Genomic DNA, 19,638 nt, shown 5'->3' on the forward strand with positions numbered 1-19,638 from the left:
TTGTGAGTGGGAGAGTCAGTCCATTGTGACAGGCCGAAAGAGGAAGTCCGTTGAAGAAGTTGTTTTGCAGAGGAGGCAGTGGGATTGTCAAGAGGGATGTTAAAGTCGCCAAAAATGAGGGCAGGGGTGTCTGAGGAAAGTAAATAATGAAGCCAGGCAGCAAAGTGATCTAAAAATTGAGTTGGGGAGCCAGGGGGGCGGTATATAACTGCAACACGTATAGAGAGGGGAGAGAATAAGCGAATCAGGTGTGCTTCAAATGAAGAAAATGTGAGTAAAGAGAAGGGCTGTATTTGTTGGAAGGTGCAACGAGAGGAAAGTAAAATACCGACACCACCTCCTTGTCTATTGCCAGACCTAGGAGTGTGGCTGAAATGGAGACCCCCATGTGACAGTGCAGCAGTGGATGCTGCGTCTGAAGCAGAGAGCCAGGTTTCTGTAAGAGCCAGAAGGTTAAGAGAGTGGGAGATAAAGAGATCATGGTTAGAAGTGAGCTTGTTGCAAACAGAGTGAGAGTTCCAGAGTGCACAAGTGAAGGGGGAGGTGGTTTTAGATGTAAGAGGAATGTGATTAAGGTTACCAGAGTTTAGTTTATGAAGTCTATTGAAAGGCACACAAGGATGTGAAAGGCTAGGAGGTTGTGAGGGACCAGGATTAGGGGAGATGTCACCAGCAGCTAGTATGAGCAAGAGGGAGAGTGACATGAGATGAGAAGCAGATTTGCAGTAATGAGACTGTTTTTTGGCTGAAGTGCAGGGGGGAGAGAAAGTGTTAGGAATAGGTAAAGTTCATGAGTACAAAAGTAAGGTGAGTATAAGAGAGATGGGCTAATGAACAGTGCAGGTGGAGAGGGAGAAGGAGTAATTGAGTAATGTAGTTTGTTATAGAGACAAGAGGTAGCAAAAAGGAATATGAAGATATTGAGCATTATTATGAAAGTGGGAACCAAGTAAACACATAAGACACAATGTTACAGCAGAACTTGCAAAAGGATACAATGAGATACAAAAAAAACACAGTATTACAAGAGTACTTGCCTTGTGTCTTGCCCCTTGCCCAATCCTTGTTCAATTATTGTATAATTCTTAAAAATTAGTGCCTCACTTACTTTGAAAATGTGAACATATGCTATTGTTAAAAAGTACACTGCCCAGGCAATGCACCCCTCTGTGCAATGCGCATCCCCAAACTAGTGTGGGATATATACAGGTATGGCAGTCAGCTGAGTCAACTAAATTTAGTTGATTGCTAATCAAAGACAGTTGGTAAGGCCAATTGGAATGTTAGAATCTGGTTAGGGTGAGATGAGTTAAGTAAACAGACAATAACATTTGGGGGGGGTTAAAACTTTGTTATAAGACAACTATAAATTTTAGAGTTATAGCAAGTATTGATAAGGATTGAGCATCACATGGCAATTAACTAGACATTAGAATTGAGACATTGGGAAAAACCATTACAATAAATGCAGGACTTAATTTTAACAGCCTAAATTCATGTGCTCAATATACATATACAAAGAGAGACTTGGAGTAAAATGACAGAAAAGCAGGGAATAGCAGGATTTCAATGCAGGGCCTTAATTTACATACCAAAAAGAGAGACTTGGAGTAAAACGACAGAAAAGCAGTGAATAGCAGGATTTCAATGCAGGGCCTTAATTCACATACCAAAAAGAGAGACTTGGAGTAAAATGACAGAAAAGCAGGAAATAGCAGGATTTCAATGCAGGGCCTTAATTCACATACCAAAAAGAGAGACTTGGAGTAAAATGACAGAAAAGCAGGGAATAGCAGGATTTCAATGCAGGGCCTTAATTCACGTACCAAAAAGAGAGACTTGGTGTAAAAAGACAGAAAAGCAGGGAATAGCAGGATTTCAATGCAGGGCCTTAATTCACAAATCAAAAAGAGAGACCTGGAGTAAAATGACAGAAAAGCAGGGGATAGCAGGATTTCAATGCAGGGCCTTAATTCACATACCTGAAAGCAGAAGAGACAGTAGGTTAACTCAGCATTCCTTAGCAGATGTCAGTAGGCAGTTTGTTAGTTAGTAACCAGCAGTGTGGTGAGTATTGAGTGTAATTATTGTATAATTCTTAAAAATGAGTGACTCACTTATAAAATGTTCACTTTGAAAATGTGAACATATGCTATTGTTAAAAAGTACACTGACCAGGCAATGCACCCCCCTGTGCAATCTATACCGACTCTATATAGACTCTATACCGAATAATTAAAAAAAAAGTATAAATACTAACTATAATAATTAATCCCAAAAAACATTAAATTGGAGGATAAATTAGAAAGCACACGAGTTTGACTGTGTTTCTGCAAAGGGTGTGACAGGAGTAGATTACACTGCTAGATAATGCATACGATCCTTGCTAAACGTCTCCTTATGCCGGGTGTCAGCCCTTAGTGATTTACATTCAGGAGAGGTCATGAAAAGAAGAAGTCTTTTGCACAAATTATATGCAGCGTGCCGTGAGAGCTTCCTCCTCCCTCCAAGAGCATGTCAGTAGTTACAATAATAACACACAGAAAACGGCTCTGCTTAGAGCATAAAACTTTACGGGCAGAGTTTAAGAAAAAAAAAACTGCGTGTGTGGGGTGAGTTAAAAACATAAGCACCGTAGTTATAAGCATTTTCTTTCAATCTTGCTGCATAACGTGTTTTATATACATAAACTGGGAAATTAAATATATTTATACCCTCACTGAGAAATAACTGTTTTCAGACACTGCAGCTCACACACTGCAGGCAGAGATGTGATTCCTCTAAGTACTGTGTATGTATAGATAATATGGTGTGTGTATCACATGACTGCATCATGACCATGTGACTACTGGGCCCCTGTAATGCACGCTACAATATGGCAGCTTACATAGGAAATCAAGCACTGGATCAACACTGTATTTCAAAACAATCTGCTTCAATAGTTTGGGCTAAGAGGAACTGATTAAATAGACAGCAGTGATTACTTTATTTGTTTTAATAAGAAAAAGTAGGTTTTGGGGATTATTAGAAGTCAGGTGTTAAGGGTCCCTTAAATTTTTGCTTTAAAGGGATTCTTCTCTACAAAGACGTGGAACAGCTCCCACCAACCCATGAAAAGGTTGGCGTAAGAGGGGGCAAATTTAGCCCCCATAGCTGTTCCATGCCTTTGGAGAAAGAACTCATTGCCAAACATGAAAAATTATGCGTCAGGAAATACTCTGTTGCTCTTAACAGAAACAATTTTGTAGCAGGTTCATACTCACTGTAAGAGTCCAAAAAGAATTCAAGTGTCATAATAATAAGGTGTAATATAAAAACAAATCCTTATGTCCTTTTTCCTTTTGTTCCTTTATGGATGCACAATACAGATGCAGCACCTCTCTTACTTCACAAAAGGGTAATGAAGATCCTAGACAAACAAATCATAGGGTGCTTCATGTGCATATAAGTAATTAAATGGTAAAGTAATGGTAGTGCAGGGCACTCACAATGTATAGCAGCACTCTGTTGTGCTGAGCTGATAGGCGCATTCTGGAGACTCCCAGTGCTCCAGCTCACTGAGCTACGGTAAAACAGCTTCCTCCAAAGGATCAAGCAGGTGGGATTCAATTCATACAAACAAAGTGTAAATGTATGAACATCAAAAGTTTAATATGAAACCTTTTAAAAGTATCGATAAAAATACTATGATATATGTTATGTTTTTTATCATTTTTTATGCCTGATAAAAATGCTGTGTTAGACGAGAAACGGATTGCATCATATTGGGGCTCTGAATGAATGTTTCAACCCCTTGTTTTTATCAATACTTTTAAAAGCTTTACTTATATGCACATGAAGCGCCCTCTGATTTGTTCGTCGAGGATCTACAAATGTATGCAGGCACCAATCACCAGCTAGCTCCCACTAGTGTAGGATATGTGCATATTCATTTTCAACAATAGATACCAACAGAACAAAGCACATTTGAAAACAGAAGTGAATTTAAAAGTGGCTTAAAATTGCATGCTCTATCTGATTCTTGCAAGTTTAATTTTGACTTCCCTACCCATTTAAAGTTATTAAACTTTTGTTGTGTTTCTGAGTTTAAAGTTAACTATGTTGCTTTGCACTTGCAGTCAGTGTGTCTGTAGTCTGACTCTTTAAAACAACTGTTTTGTTTTTATTTAAAAAGTCATAGTTTTTCTTGAATGAGTTGACTTTTTCATAGATTAAAGGGACACTGAATCCATTTTTTATGTTTCAGATAGAGGATGCAATTTTAAGCAACTTTCCAATTTACCCCTATTATTTATTTTTCTTCATTCTATTGGTATCTTTATTTGAAAAAGCAGGTATGTAATTTTACGAGCCGGCCCATTTTTGGTTCAGCACCTTGCTTGCTGATTGGTGGCTGCATTTAGCCACCAATAAGCAAGCACTTCCCAACTTGCTGAACCAAAGATAAGTAAGTATATTTTAAGAGAATTATATTTTACAAAAAGGAGGAAGATCATAAGCTTACTGTTGATTTATGACAATCGAAAATCATCAAAATCAATGTGATTCCTTTTAGTACAGTACAGTATAATATAAGATTTTTTTACCAACTGCAGTGCAAACATTTCCAGCACATTCAGTTTCCTGTGATTCCTTAAGAAAATTGTCACATACTATTTATAACATACTATAAAATGTTCTGTTTGTTCTGTAAATAGCTTTAACATTTTGATGATTATTTACCTTGCTGTCACTACATCTTAAGATGTTTTGTTGGACTTGAATGTAATAGTTTTATTTCTTCTGATTAAGCATCTGCTTTGATAACTTTAATAAATTGTATCTGTGCATTTACCAATAATATTAGAACAAATGTAGATTATGTAGATATCTTTATCTAGTTAACCTGTATGTACAGTTACTTTTGTGGTTACAAAAAAATAGCCAAATAGGTAGGGATGGGCGAATGTTTCTAAAAATTCGAAATTTAAAACAAATTTTTATACATGTTCGTTTGAATCGAATTTCGAATATTTATATAACATTCTAACATTCTATTTTTGAAATTTCATTTTCGAATTTTTCAATAAAATTCGAAAATATTAATTAGAATAATAGAAAGTTAAGCTATGTATTCATTCAATTTCAAAATGTAATATTCGAATTTGAATGTGACATTTAAATTTGAAATAGTATTTCTAGTCTACAACTGTGTTTTATAAATGTAATATTCAAATTCGAATGTGATATTCGATTTGAATGTGACATTCAAATTCGAAATAGTATTTCTAGTCTAATACTGTGTTTTATAATATAATATTCAAATTCAAATGTGATATTCGATTTGAATGTGATATTCGATTTGAATGTCACATTTGAATTTGAAATAGTGTTTCTAGCCTACAATTGTGTTTTATAAATTCGAATTTGAATGTGACATTCGAAAACTGTAAATAACATTCGAAAATCGAATTTTTAAGTATATTCGTTATTATCAACATTCTATTATGTAAATTGAATTTCTACAATAACATTCTTTCTAACATTTGAATTCGAATATAAACACATTCGCCCATCCCTACAAATAGGACAAAAAAAAAGTCTAGTACAGTGATGGCTAACCTTGGCACCCCTGATGTTTTGGAACTGCATTTACCATGATGCTCAACTAGACTGCAGAGTGCCTAAGCATCATGGGAAATGTAGTTCCAAAACATCTGGGGTGCCATGATTAGCCATTACTAGTCTAGTACCTCAATTTTAACATTAAATAACAGTTGTTATATCTTGTAGAAACACTGCTGCCATCTAGGGCTCAACATGATTTTTTCAAAACTGCTGTTATTTATTTTTCCAGACTTGTGCATGCTACCTATCTAGGTATTCTCTTCCACAAAAATTACCATTAGAAAGAAGCAAGTCTGATAATAGAAGTAAATTGGAAACATTTTTTTTTTAAATTGTATGCTCTATCTAAATCATTGAAGAAATATTGTAATTGCATTCTCAATTTGTTTTAAATCTTTACTCTTATCTTGTCCTGTTCTGTGCTTTTCAATATATTTTCATGTTTCTGCCTTGTGCCTTACAGGGCTGCTTGTCAGCTCGCCTAGGTTTCTTTACGAGTCTTTTTGTGGCACTGTCTTTTTCTCACTCTCTCTTTCTGTGTTTGTGTCAGAAAGGAAACAGGTTGTGTAACAAAAGGCACTTTTATTTTACTCCAAGTGGACAAGATTCTCAGGTAGGGATCGCAGCATACACTGACGGAAATTAACACTGAACATGATTTTTCCCCGTCCCCCAGTGATGTGCAGTCACTAGAGGCAGGTGAGGCAGTGCTTCACCTTTCATATGGGCAAAAATATATATATTTTTATTGGCTTTAAAAAAAAAATTGTAATTTTTTTCCCCAGCATTTATTTTTTCACAGGTATATGTTGTGCAATGGAGAGGCACAATCAGGTCTGCCCACCATTACACAACATGCTGCGCCATCTACTGGATGCAAGTGGTTAAGATCATTGCATGGCTCATTAACTGCTTATTTGAGGCAGTCCTATTTGGGCTGAACCAATACAGTGAGAGGCATTAGTAAGTGGAACATAGGGTTGGGGCTGGATGTTAAATCATATAAAACAAAACAAAAACGGAAAAAAACAACTTTCATATATTTTGTTGCTGTCCTGTGAACCTGCAAGCTTTGCTAAAGTGAAAAAGAGAGTTCTGTTCTCCCCCTCTAAGTGCAGTGGAATGTGCCACTGTCACTTCCTGAATCATTACAGAGCAGGAAAAGAGGCACAGAGAGCAGTGTTTCATCCACATCTTATTAAAGTAAGATTTTACTTAAGGGATTCTGTTAGTGAAAATGATAATTTAATGAATGTGGTTTAGTGTTTTTTTACTCTTTTACAGCAGGGTCGTTTTTGTATTTTGTTTACTCAAACTTTACACCCACTAACTTAGCAGCTTGCCTCTGTACTTCACACTAAATTATAGACTAATTTTCTGAACTCTCTGTAGCTCTGCTGTTTTATTACTTTAAAATGCAGTGGTCCCCACCCCCCTTGTGTGTGTGTGTGTGTGTGTCTCTCTCTCTATCTATCCATCTCTCTCCTTATGTGTTGTTCTCCCCCATGGTCTCTTTCTCTGTCTGTCTCTCTTCCTCCCCCTCTGACGCTCATCCCTTATGTAATGAAAGAATCTATAAGCATAATTTGCAGCATTAAAGTAAAAAGTATGTTTAAACATATTTTAATGGGCATGGATTTCTAGATCTCATAATCAGAGCAAGCATTGTGTTATCTGGCAAGAGTTTCTGTTACAATCCTTTTAGACTAAAATCAGATGTTTACTAAGTTGACCAGTTTTCCAAGACACAATTTAAAGGGACATGAAACCCATATGAAACCCATATGCAAATTTAAATAACTATCCAATTTACATCTAATATCTAATTTTCTTCATTCTTTTGATGTCCTTTGTTGAAAATCATATCTAAATATGCTCAGTAGCTGCTGATTGGTGGCTGCACATAGATACCTCATGTGATTGGCTCACCCATGTGCATTGCTATTTCTTCAACAAAGGATATCTAAAGAATGAAGGCGTATCCTAGCCACTGCCTCACCAACCTCTGACGTCACTGCACGTCACTGCCGTCCCCTGCACTCATACAACCAGTAGTACAAGAGTAGGTCTTGACAAACATACTGGAGAAACTGAAAAAAATTAATCAAATTTGTTTGCCACCACTCTTCCTGTGATGCTTTTTATAAATTTTGATTTACTTTAAAGGGACACTCAAGTTAAAATAAACTTTTATGATTCAGACAGAGCAGCAGTTTTAAGACACTTTCCAATTTACTTCCATTAGCAAATTTTGCACAGTCTTTTTATAGTCACACTTTCTGGGAAAAAAGATCCTACTGAGTATGTGCACAAGCTCACAGGGTATACGTATACTAGTCTGTGATTGGCTGATGCCTGTCACATGGTACAGGGGGCCGGAAAATGGGAAGAAAAAATAAATTTGTCAGAAAAAAAGCTACTGCTTATTTGAAATTCAGAGTAGGTGTTAAATCATTGTCTTTTTATTATGCATGTGTTAATTATACAATTCTACTGCATGGAGTGGTCCTTTAAGGTGCTGTTTTTCCTATGCTTGTAATTCTGTCTTTTTTGCCTAACCTGACCATTCTTTTGCCTTACAAACTTCTCAAGATTAACCCTGCTTTATGTCTTTCCCTAATAAGGCAAATGGTAGGTGGAAGTTGATTGCAGAAAAACAATTGCAGCAAACACAATGTTAGTTGGTTTTAAACGTGTGTAGACTTGGCTGATATGTTATTCTATGATGTACTCAAATGGAAGTTTTGACAATTCCAAGAGGGACTTGTAATATTTTCCCTCCAAAAGGTAATCATCAATTTCTGCTGCTGTTTGTGCATTCTTGTGTAATGGGAATGTCTTCTAGATTGTGAACCATTGTAATAGGAGAATAATAATGATAGCATGGTGATGGAGCTGCTGAGCAAGACTTTACCTAAGAGAAAACATAGTTTCAAGCAACATCATTTAAGAGCCTGAACAACGTAAACATACTTTTTTTATTAGCAACTTATGAATTTGGTTTAAATATTCTACATTACATTAGAGCAGAAGTGTAGCATTTAAGGCTGATCAATAACTTTTTTGGAGCCACTCATGTCAGGTGTCAATCAAAATGAATTTAATAATGCGCAAAACCTGCTGGTGGTAAATAAGATTGGGTACTTTCTGCTAACATATATGTGCTAAATCAAGTGAAGCCACACATTGCATTCTGTTATCAGGAATAAAACATTCACAATAAATCAAGTCCTGGCATCCATGAATAAAATGCATTTCAGCATAATCTCCAGATACAGTAACATTATCACTAAAACCTTTACATAGTTGAGAATCTAGTATCCACGTTCAAATGTTTTTACAATCTAGAATCTCTTTTAATTGAATGGTACAATGTAAAGGGATATTTTTCTTTGTTGCATTTAAGAAAAGGCATTTTGTTGCAAAATCAATTTCAGTACTAAGAACATAAAATGTTGTTATGTTTTAAATGCTTGTCACTGTTCACCAATAGAGCAGCAAGAGCTGTACTTATCAGCATGCTCTTCAGTGAAATTCTGTATATCTATATACACAGCTCTTGTTAGCTTCTAAATCACACTAAAAAAAAATAATGGCAAAACTATTTTAACATATTTAAAGGGACATTTGAAAACTGAGATTGTAATATAAAATATTTAACTGTTGATAGTAAATCTGTTATTTTATTTTGCCCCAGTGTTGCCAACAATGTAATCTATGTATTAAAACCATGTTATCATAGACAAATGTATATTCAAAACTGCTCATAAACTGCTCAAAACTGCTCATAAATAAATTGGCTGATGAGGGAGCTATGTCAGAGCCTATGGCATTACCCTTCTCTAAATAGAATGTATTGTTACATTGCAATGAAACAATCGGTCACTGATTTTAAGACCGTCTCTTGTAGTATTATTGTATAGAGTCCAGGGCCCCCGCTAGAAACTTTAGGACCCCTTACTAAAAAATGGTTAGGGCCCCTCCTAGCACCACCCCTGCCCCAACTGGGAGGCAATATGAAGTAGTCAGGTGGGGTATATCATGTGTAATATAGAGGTCACACACACATACATCACGGTTTTTGCTTTTATACATTTTTCTTTCTTTATTGTTTTATCTCATTTCACACACACCATACCACACCACACATATACATATGAAGTGTTTGGTGAAAAACAACAATAGAGTGTTGCTATTATTTAAAACAAAACAAAAAACAGCATACTAACGTGGAAGATCAATAAAATATATGGTGCCACAGTGCTTTTAACTTCAGAGCTTGAGACACATTTGATGTGTCCCTTTGTAAAATCAAAAACTAATTAATAACACTTTAAATCACCAGTACTAAAATTAAATGAAAACAAATTCTAGCATACCATTAAATCCAGAAATTAAACATAAGGGGTTGAAATAAAGGTGTTTAAGTTGATTTTTGAACTTAACAGAAGTTTTCCCTAGGGACTGCTTCTAGTCTGATCAGAACCACGGCCATAGGTCTATTGAACAATTACATATCACAAATAATCTGTTTCTTTATTAAATAAAAATAAAACATCTACACTAGTATAACTTATTCTAAAACATCTGGCACTAAATCATATTAGAATTTAATATGCATTTAAAAGCCATTATAAATATTTTTTTGTTATAAGAATGCACTTATAGTTGCATGTTGCATCTGCAGAAATATCTGTGATGGCATTTTAAACATCCTGGGCGCGATCCTATATACGGCGTAGTTTTCGGTGCAAGCGAGGGAACCCGTACTGCCCGTAGTTTCACCTTGCACATTGGGGTAGTACATATACACCGCCGGCAGTTGCTAAAGTGCCGTAAGTCGGACAAACTAGCGATGTCCAGAAATAAGCGTAAGTACAAATTCCTGGAGTCGCCAGTGACTTACGTATTAACCCCTACTTAAATGTATTAACCCCTAGACTGACAACCCCCCACAACGCAATAAGCCTAATTATTAACCCCTAAACCACCAAAGCCCACACCTATCCTAGTATTAACCCCTAAACCGCCGCTCCCGGACCCCACTGCACCAAAATAATGTTTTTAACCCCTAAACCGCCGCTCCCGGACCCCGCCACCACCTACATTAAATGTATTACCCTCTAATATGACCCCCCTACACCGCCGCCACCTACATTAAATATATTAACCCCTAATCTGATCCCCCTACACAGACGCCACCTACATTAAATGTATTACCCTCTAATCTGACCCACCTACATTAAATATATTAACGCCTAAACCTAAGTCTAACCCTAACACCCCCTAACGTAATTATTATTTAAATAAATATAAATAATATTAATATTATTAACTAGTATTCCTATTTAAAACTAAATACTTACCTATAAAATAAACCCTAAAATAGCTACAATATAATTAATAATTACATTGTAGCTATTTTAGGATTTACATTTTTTTACAGGTAACTTTGTATTTATTTTAACTAGGTACAATAGCTATTAAATAGTTAATAACTATTTAATAGCTACCTAGTTAAAATAATTACAAAATTACCTGTAAAATAAATCCTAACCTAAGTTACAAATACACCTAACACTACACTATCAATAAATTAATTAAATAAATTAACTACAATTATCTAATATAAAATACAATTAAATAAACTAAACTATATTACAAATAAAACAAACACTAAATTACAAAAAATAAAAAAATATTATGAGAAGTTTAATCTAATTACACCTAATCTAAGCCCCCAATAAAATAAAAAAGCCCCCCAAAATAATAAAATTCCCAACCCTAAACTAAATTACAAATAGCCCTTAAAAGGGCCTTTTGCGGGGCATTGCCCCAAAGTAACCAGCTCTTTTACCAGCCCTTAAAGGGGCTTTTTGTGGGGCATTGCCCCAAAGTAATCAGCTCTTTTACCTGTAAAAAAAAAAGAAATACAATACCCCCCCAACATTACAACCCACCACCCACACACCCCTACTCTAAAACCCACCTGATCCCCCCCTTAAATAAACCTAACACTACCCCATTGAAGATCACCCTACCTTGAGCCATCTTCACCCAACCGGGCCGAACTCTTCATCCGATCCGGGCACAAGTGGTCCTCCAACCGGGCAGAAGTATTCATCCGATCGGGGCAGAAGAGGTCCTCCATCCGGCAGAAGTCTTCATCCAAGCGGTTTCTTCTATCTTCATCCTTGCGGTGATGAGCGGCTCCATCTTGAAGACCTCCGGCGCGGAACATCCTCCTCGGCCATCGACTACCCGACGAATGACTGGTCCTTTAAATTGGATCAGCCAATAGAATTGACGTTGCATTCTATTGGCTGATCCAATCAGCCAATCGGATTGAAGTTCAATCCGATTGGCTGATTAAATCAACCAATCCGATTTTCCTACCTTAATTCCGATTGGCTCGAAATTCGAGGGACGCCATCTTGGATGACGTCATTTAAAGGACCAGTCATTCGTCGGGTAGTCGTCGGCCGAGGAGGATGTTCCGCGCTGGAGGTCTTCAAGATGGAGCCACTCATCGCCGCAAGGATGAAGATAGAAGATGCCGCTTGGATTTAAATATAAATCCTAAAATAGCTACAAAGTAATTATTAATTATATTGTAGCTATCTTAGGGTTTATTTTATAGGTAAGTATTTAGTTTTAAATAGGAATTATTTAGTTAATGATATTAATATTATTTAGATTTATTTAAATAATAATTAAGTTAGTTTAATGTAGGTGGCGGCGGGGTCCGGGAGCGGCGGTTTAGGGGTTAAACACTTTATTTAGTGGCGGCGGGGTCCAGGAGCAGCGGTTTAGGGGTTAAACACTTTATTAGGTATTGCGGTGGGGGATTGCGGTTGACAGGTAGATAGACATTGCGCATGAGTTAGGTGTTAGGTTTTTTTTGCAGGCATTTTAGGGAGTTACGGGCACCCATACTCAGCGCAAGGCATGCTACGGCTGCATTTTATGGCGAGGAGAAAATGGAGTAAGTTTTCTCCATTTTCGCCACGTAAGGCCTTGCGCTGGATATTGGATACCAAATTGCGCGGCTTTTCTATGTTAGTCTATAGGGGAAAAAACTACCTCCGAAGGGGGAAATATACGTGCCGCATTTATATGCGGCGCTGTATATAGGATACCAAACCCGTGCAAAAAACGGCGTCGCCGGCTTTTGCGGGCGACGCTGCATATCGGATGGGGCCCCCTATGTTCTCTAAAACCATACAATAATTTGTTATACATTTACATATCAGAATTAGATGCAATTTCACAATAGTGCACAAATATATGTTATACATTTCTTTGATAAAATATCAGAGCTAGCATATATTATATTTAAATGATATTTTAAACCTTACAATATTTAATATGCATTTATGTTGTAATATTGTGCCTTTCATAATAATGCACTTACATGTACATTGTATTTCCACTAGCATAACGTGTTAAAAATAAATCATGTCATGCCCTTTAAAACTGTAGAATATTAATTCTCTGTTTTTATAATAAATCATTTATTTTTTCATGTTTTCTCTGTTAAAAAAATACTCTAGGGTCAATAATTTTACACCTAATAAATCAGTTATATGTTAAATATGCACTCTAAGATAAATAATTAAAAAAAAAATCCTTTACATATATAAATAAGCATTTACATGTATAACTAGCATGCGCTTTTATAGTAGTGCACTTATATTGCCGTCTTTTGATTAAATATTTAAAATTGCATAAATTATCTTTCAAATTAGGGTTTTATGCTTTCTGAAAACATTCAACAACTTAATACACAATTTAATTTGTTCATAGTTATGCACATTATTTATAACTAATCTATATTGTTTCTGCTCACTTTAATTTATTATGCATTATATTTTTAGGTTATTTGCACATTTTAATTTACCATGCAAAAACATTTTGTTGTTGTTTGTTTATTTAAACGATAATTAAAATCATTTTAACCTTTACCATAATTAGTGATTGTTCACTGTTTAATATGCATTTAAAGGGACAGTCAACACCAGAATTTTTGTTGTTTTAAAAGATAGATAATCCCTTAATTACCAATTCCCCAGTTTTGCATAACCAACGCAGTTATAATTATTTATGTTTTACCTCTGTAATTACCTTGTATCTATGCCTCAGCAGACTGCCCCCTTATTTCAGTTCTTTTGACAGACTTGCATTTTAGCCAATCAGAGCTGACTCCATGGTAAATTCACGTGCATGATCTCAATGTTATATATATAAAACACATGAACTAATGCCCTCTAGTGGTGTAAAACTATCAAAATGCATTTAGATTAGAGGCAGCCTTCAAGGTCTAAGACATTAGCATATGAACCTCCTAGGTTTAGCTTTCAACTAAGAATACCAAGCGTATAAAGCAAAATTGGTGATAAAAGTAAATTGGAAAGTTATTTAAAATTACATGCCATGTTTGTATCATGAAAGTTTTTTTGGACTTGACTGTCCCTTTAACAAACAAACAAACAAATGTTATTCATTCAAATTTTGTTTCATATAAAATGAAATAGCATTAAGATTGCATAGTTGAAAAATTAGAACAACATAGCCATCCAAACTTTTTTCCAGGGGAAGGGGGAAAAAACATGAATTTATTCATCTAAATAATAAAAAATCAATAAAATTTGATTATGAAACTAAGATTTTACTGGGGGAAAAATTGATCCAACTTCACCACTTGGATCTTTGCAGGATTCATAAAGATTTGTATACACCCCTCATCAGAGATGTGTGTGGCTACTATAGCTCTATTGAAATCAAAGGTGTTGCTTTAATATCTCAACAGTTAACGTCTTCCTTCATAGAAAAAGTTCCACTGTCAAAGGAAACAGTATCACAAACGTGTTCAAAACCTTATTAAACAGATGAATGATTGGAGGCAGATCCAAGGTTCAAACTGAACAAATGTGAGAGAGAGCAGCTCCAGCTAATTTAGCGATTTAGTGCAAAATAATTGCATAATTTTGCCCCAAACATGACTGAACCATAAAGAACAGCCCCAGGAACAGGGTCGGCATCCAAGGATTCAAGTTCGGATGTCCGACGGAAGCACTCTCAGCAGTATAACCGTATACATGCAGCCTGGTGGGATTCAGCAAGAAGGCATACAGGATGTTATCGACCGCGCATCGGACAGTTTTATAATATAACAACAATTACCCTGCTAAACGTTCTGCTTATACACATACCAAAACGAAGAGAGTATCAAGCTAGAATCTGTGCACTTCACTTTTTGGGGGATAAGTCACGGCGTCCATATTTACAGGGAGTGCAGAATTATTAGGCAAATGAGTATTTTGACCACATCATCCTCTTTATGCATGTTGTCTTACTCCAAGCTGTATAGGCTCGAAAGCCTACTACCAATTAAGCATATTAGGTGATGTGCATCTCTGTAATGAGAAGGGGTGTGGTCTAATGACATCAACACCCTATATCAGGTGTGCATAATTATTAGGCAACTTCCTTTCCTTTGGCAAAATGGGTCAAAAGAAGGACTTGACAGGCTCAGAAAAGTCAAAAATAGTGAGATATCTTGCAGAGGGATGCAGCACTCTTAAAATTGCAAAGCTTCTGAAGCGTGATCATCGAACAATCAAGCGTTTCATTAAAAAAAGTCAACAGGGTCGCAAGAAGCGTGTGGAAAAACCAAGGCGCAAAATAACTGCCCATGAACTGAGAAAAGTCAAGCGTGCAGCTGCCAAGATGCCACTTGCCACCAGTTTGGCCATATTTCAGAGCTGCAACATCACTGGAGTGCCCAAAAGAACAAGGTGTGCAATACTCAGAGACATGGCCAAGGTAAGAAAGGCTGAAAGATAGGCTGACCATATTTCCTTGAGACAAAAACGGGACATTGAGATGTCAAAAACGGGACAGGGTTAAAATTCTTTATTCATAGGGAAAAAAGTAAGATTTTAACAAAAGTTCTTTTATGACATGAATATAAACTATTGAGCCAACAATTATCCTTAGCTGAGTTGCCCAAAATCATTGTTACATGGTGGATAAACTGAGAAAAATGTGGAAATAGTTACTTGATAATGATAATTGTTATTTATAACGTCTGTACAACCAGCACTTCAGCAGCATAATAATAAGCATAATTAATGACAATTTAATTGATTGACAGGCACAGACACTGGTCTTACTTTGGCCATGCACAATTCTTGCAGAACTTAGACATTTGATCTACTTGATCACTATGTTTGTATGTTCACACTGTGACACAAGAAGATGGTAAGAATTATCTCTCTGGTGATGGTCAGCCACTAATTCGGGTGATGGCAGAGGCAGATGATCATCACATCAGATGATGACAGATCTAGTCCGACTCCTGTCCTCCTCTCGTAACCAGTTTCTCTCCTCAGTTCAGTCTGACAGCTCACGACTGAGTACTGACCTGCTGTCATTTGCTTTCAATGATCACGCCCCTAATTTTGAGTGCGGGCGGCATAGACGTGGTGCTGTGGATCATGTGGGCATGGCCACCCAACCCAAACCCTGCAGTTAAAAAATACTACCCTTCCTGCCGGCAGTGAGTTTAAAAAATGTTAGTAAGTGGTATGTGTGCTAAAAAATGACACTTGCACTGGTCGCACAGTCTAATAACCCTCAAAACGGGACAAAATGAATATTATTAAAGAAACGACGGGACAGGGGAAGAAACATAAAATAACGGTACTGTCCCTTTCAAAACGGGACATATGGTCAGCCTACTGAAAGACGACCACCACTGAACAAGACACACAAGCTGAAATGTCAAGACTGGGCCAAGAAATATCTCAAGACTGATTTTTCTAAGGTTTTATGGACTGATGAAATGAGAGTGAGTCTTGATGGGCCAGATGGATGGGCCCGTGGCTGCATTGGTAAAGGGCAGAGAGCTCCAGTCCGACTCAGATGCCAGCAAGGTGGAGGTGGAGTACTGGTTTGGGCTGGTATCATCAAAGATGAGCTTGTGGGGCCTTTTCGGGTTGAGGATGGAGTCAAGCTCAACTCCCAGTCCTACTGCCAGTTTCTGGAAGACACCTTCTTCAAGCAGTGGTACAGGAAGAAGTCTGCATCCTTCAAGAAAAACATGATTTTCATGCAGGACAATGCTCCATCACACGCGTCCAAGTACTCCACAGCGTGGCTGGCAAGAAAGGGTATAAAAGAAGAAAATCTAATGACATGGCCTCCTTGTTCACCTGATCTGAACCCCATTGAGAACCTGTGGACCATCATCAAATGTGAGATTTACAATGAGGGAAAACAGTACACCTCTCTGAACAGTGTCTGGGAGGCTGTGGTTGCTGCTGCACGCAATATTGATGGTGAACAGATCAAAACACTGACAGAATCCATGGATGGCAGGCTTTTGAGTGTCCTTGCAAAGAAAGGTGGCTATATTGGTCACTGATTTGTTTTTTTTTGTTTTTGAATGTCAGAAATGTATATTTGTGAATGTTGAGATGTTATATTGGTTTCACTGGTAAAAATAAATAATTGAAATGGGTATATATTTGTTTTTTGTTAAGTTGCCTAATAATTATGCACAGTAATAGTCACCTGTACACACAGATATCCCCCTAAAATAGCTATAACTAAAAACAAACTAAAAACTACTTTCAAAACTATTCAGCTTTGATATTAATTAGTTTTTTGGGTTCATTGAGAACATGGTTGTTGTTCAATAATAAAATTAATCCTCAAAAATACAACTTGCCTAATAATTCTGCACTCCCTGTAGATCCTATAGGCCTAAAACACGCTATACATTTTTTACCTCAGTTAAGCATAAGGTCTTGAGATATACACAAAATTTTCCTTATACTGTACAATATATTTTTTGAATCTGTATAACAGACAACAGAACGCGTCATTACTAGAATATTGGAAGTGAGATCTAACTCATATGACGCAGTTCATTATTCTATAACGACTAAGCAAAGCTACAAATCTGCAAAGTGCACTTGCTTATTGCAAATATCACCGTTACAGGGAAAAGAGAGGGGAATGAAACCCACAGTATACAGAATGATCACAATGATTTAAGGGACTGCAATGTTTTTTAAACACTTGGTCTAGCCGTATATGGCCACGGAGGCGACTTCATTATCACATAAAAAATAAAGGGATATGGTCCTTCATTACTACCACCTGCTTGAATTCTCACATATTCAGATATCTAGAAGAGAAACATACAGTCCGTATCTAACAAGCCCTAGGCCATTAACTAAGCACAGAAACTGACTAAACTATCATGAAAGGCCGCAATCAATCAGTTAAAGATTGTCTTCATAAAGCCCAATTGAAAAAAAAAGACCCAACAAGAAGCAAGATCACCTTAAAAAGATATGGATGAAACAGAGGAAGTGAATAGCCCTATAACAGGGACCCAGCAGAACTGAGATCAGACAGATCTGGTACAGCAAATAAAGGCAGTTTTCCAAGAAGAGTTAAAATCTGCACTGGGAGATCTAATAAAGAATATCCTAGACATATGAAACAGAAATGCTGAACTGGAAGACAAATTGGAAGAGGTGGTTGGAGAAATTCCTTCCATACAGAATGAGCTACGACAACAGCGAGAACATATTCAGCAATTAGAAATACAATAAGAGTATATAGAAAATAGGTCCCGCAGGTCTAATTTAAGAGTGAGAAATTTACCAGAGACATATACTGATCTGAACACCACTCTATCAGCAACTACTACCAGATACTGATCTCTCCCTCTTCATGATGGACAGAACTCACAGAGCCTTAAATAAGCCCTCTGTGATAATAAAATTTCATTATTATACTACAAATGAACAACTCCGGCAATTGGCAAGAAAGATTCCACAACTGATGTTTGAAGATACCACTATCCAAATATTCTCAGATCTTTTCCCACATGAAGCCGATCCTCACAGCTTTAATAAAAACCAACCTTAAATACCAATGGAACTTCCCTTTTAGACTCTCTTTCCTTCATAATAAGATTTCATATTCCTGCTCTTCAGTTGAGGAGGGTAGAAAGATCCTGCAGAAGTTACAAATTCCAATGGAGGAAATAGAAAAGCCACAACCACAACGTTCTCTGAGAAAACCTCTATTACCCTCATGGACACAAGTGGGTAAACCACGAGGATATAACTCTGGGACATCTGACAACATTGGAAAGGTAATAGATTTCCAACCTACAGTATCCACAGGCTGATGTGGAGATATTACGGTAACCTGTGGTTAATATTGTTCTACAACTGGATGTGTTCCAGTGGTAAAATACCATTCCTGTTTCTTATCCTTAGGCCTATATGGATATTGATTAATGTCATTTGATTATACCTATATTGTCCCAGTTTCAAGGGATGAATGTTTACTTATGCCGATGTTATATTTGCTTGTTCATTTGTATGTTCTCATGAGGTTTATGAGTTATTTTACAAGTTTACATCAAAAAGGAGGTAGTGTTATGTAACCCCACATTGTTAAGGTTATACATAGATTTTAGGCACTGACACTCAAAGGTAAAATGTAACTTTATATATAAGGAACCCTAAGACTAGATGTTCATTTTGGCTACTGTAGCTATCCTGTTCTGGTTCCCATTGATTAAAGCATTTAAACCGCTTTAGTAAATAACCTTTAGATTTCTTAGAAGGAATATTCAAGCCATAGAATTAATATAATATAAAGGTAATCAGAGTGACATAATATATTCTAAGAGCCTGATGAAGAATCAAAGGTAAACTGTTATTGCAAGAAGTAGGTACATTGAAATGTGTTATCACGACTATACCATACATATAATTTTCACATATATAGACCTCCAGGAGGTATATACAGTAGTCTGCTTTGAACTTGTGGCCCTGAAAGTAGTCATCCTATAACCCTCATTATTGAGGGTAAGCTTAAAGCTTGATAAGAGCTAACCAAAATCTAAATTCACTTTGACAAATTTTATTTTATATGTATATATTAATATAAAAAACCCTTGAGAATATCCTAACAGCTAGTTCCCCTCCACAGAAACTA

This window comes from Bombina bombina, chromosome 1, assembly GCF_027579735.1.
Source record: "Bombina bombina isolate aBomBom1 chromosome 1, aBomBom1.pri, whole genome shotgun sequence".
In the NCBI taxonomy this organism is placed as follows: domain Eukaryota; kingdom Metazoa; phylum Chordata; class Amphibia; order Anura; family Bombinatoridae; genus Bombina; species Bombina bombina.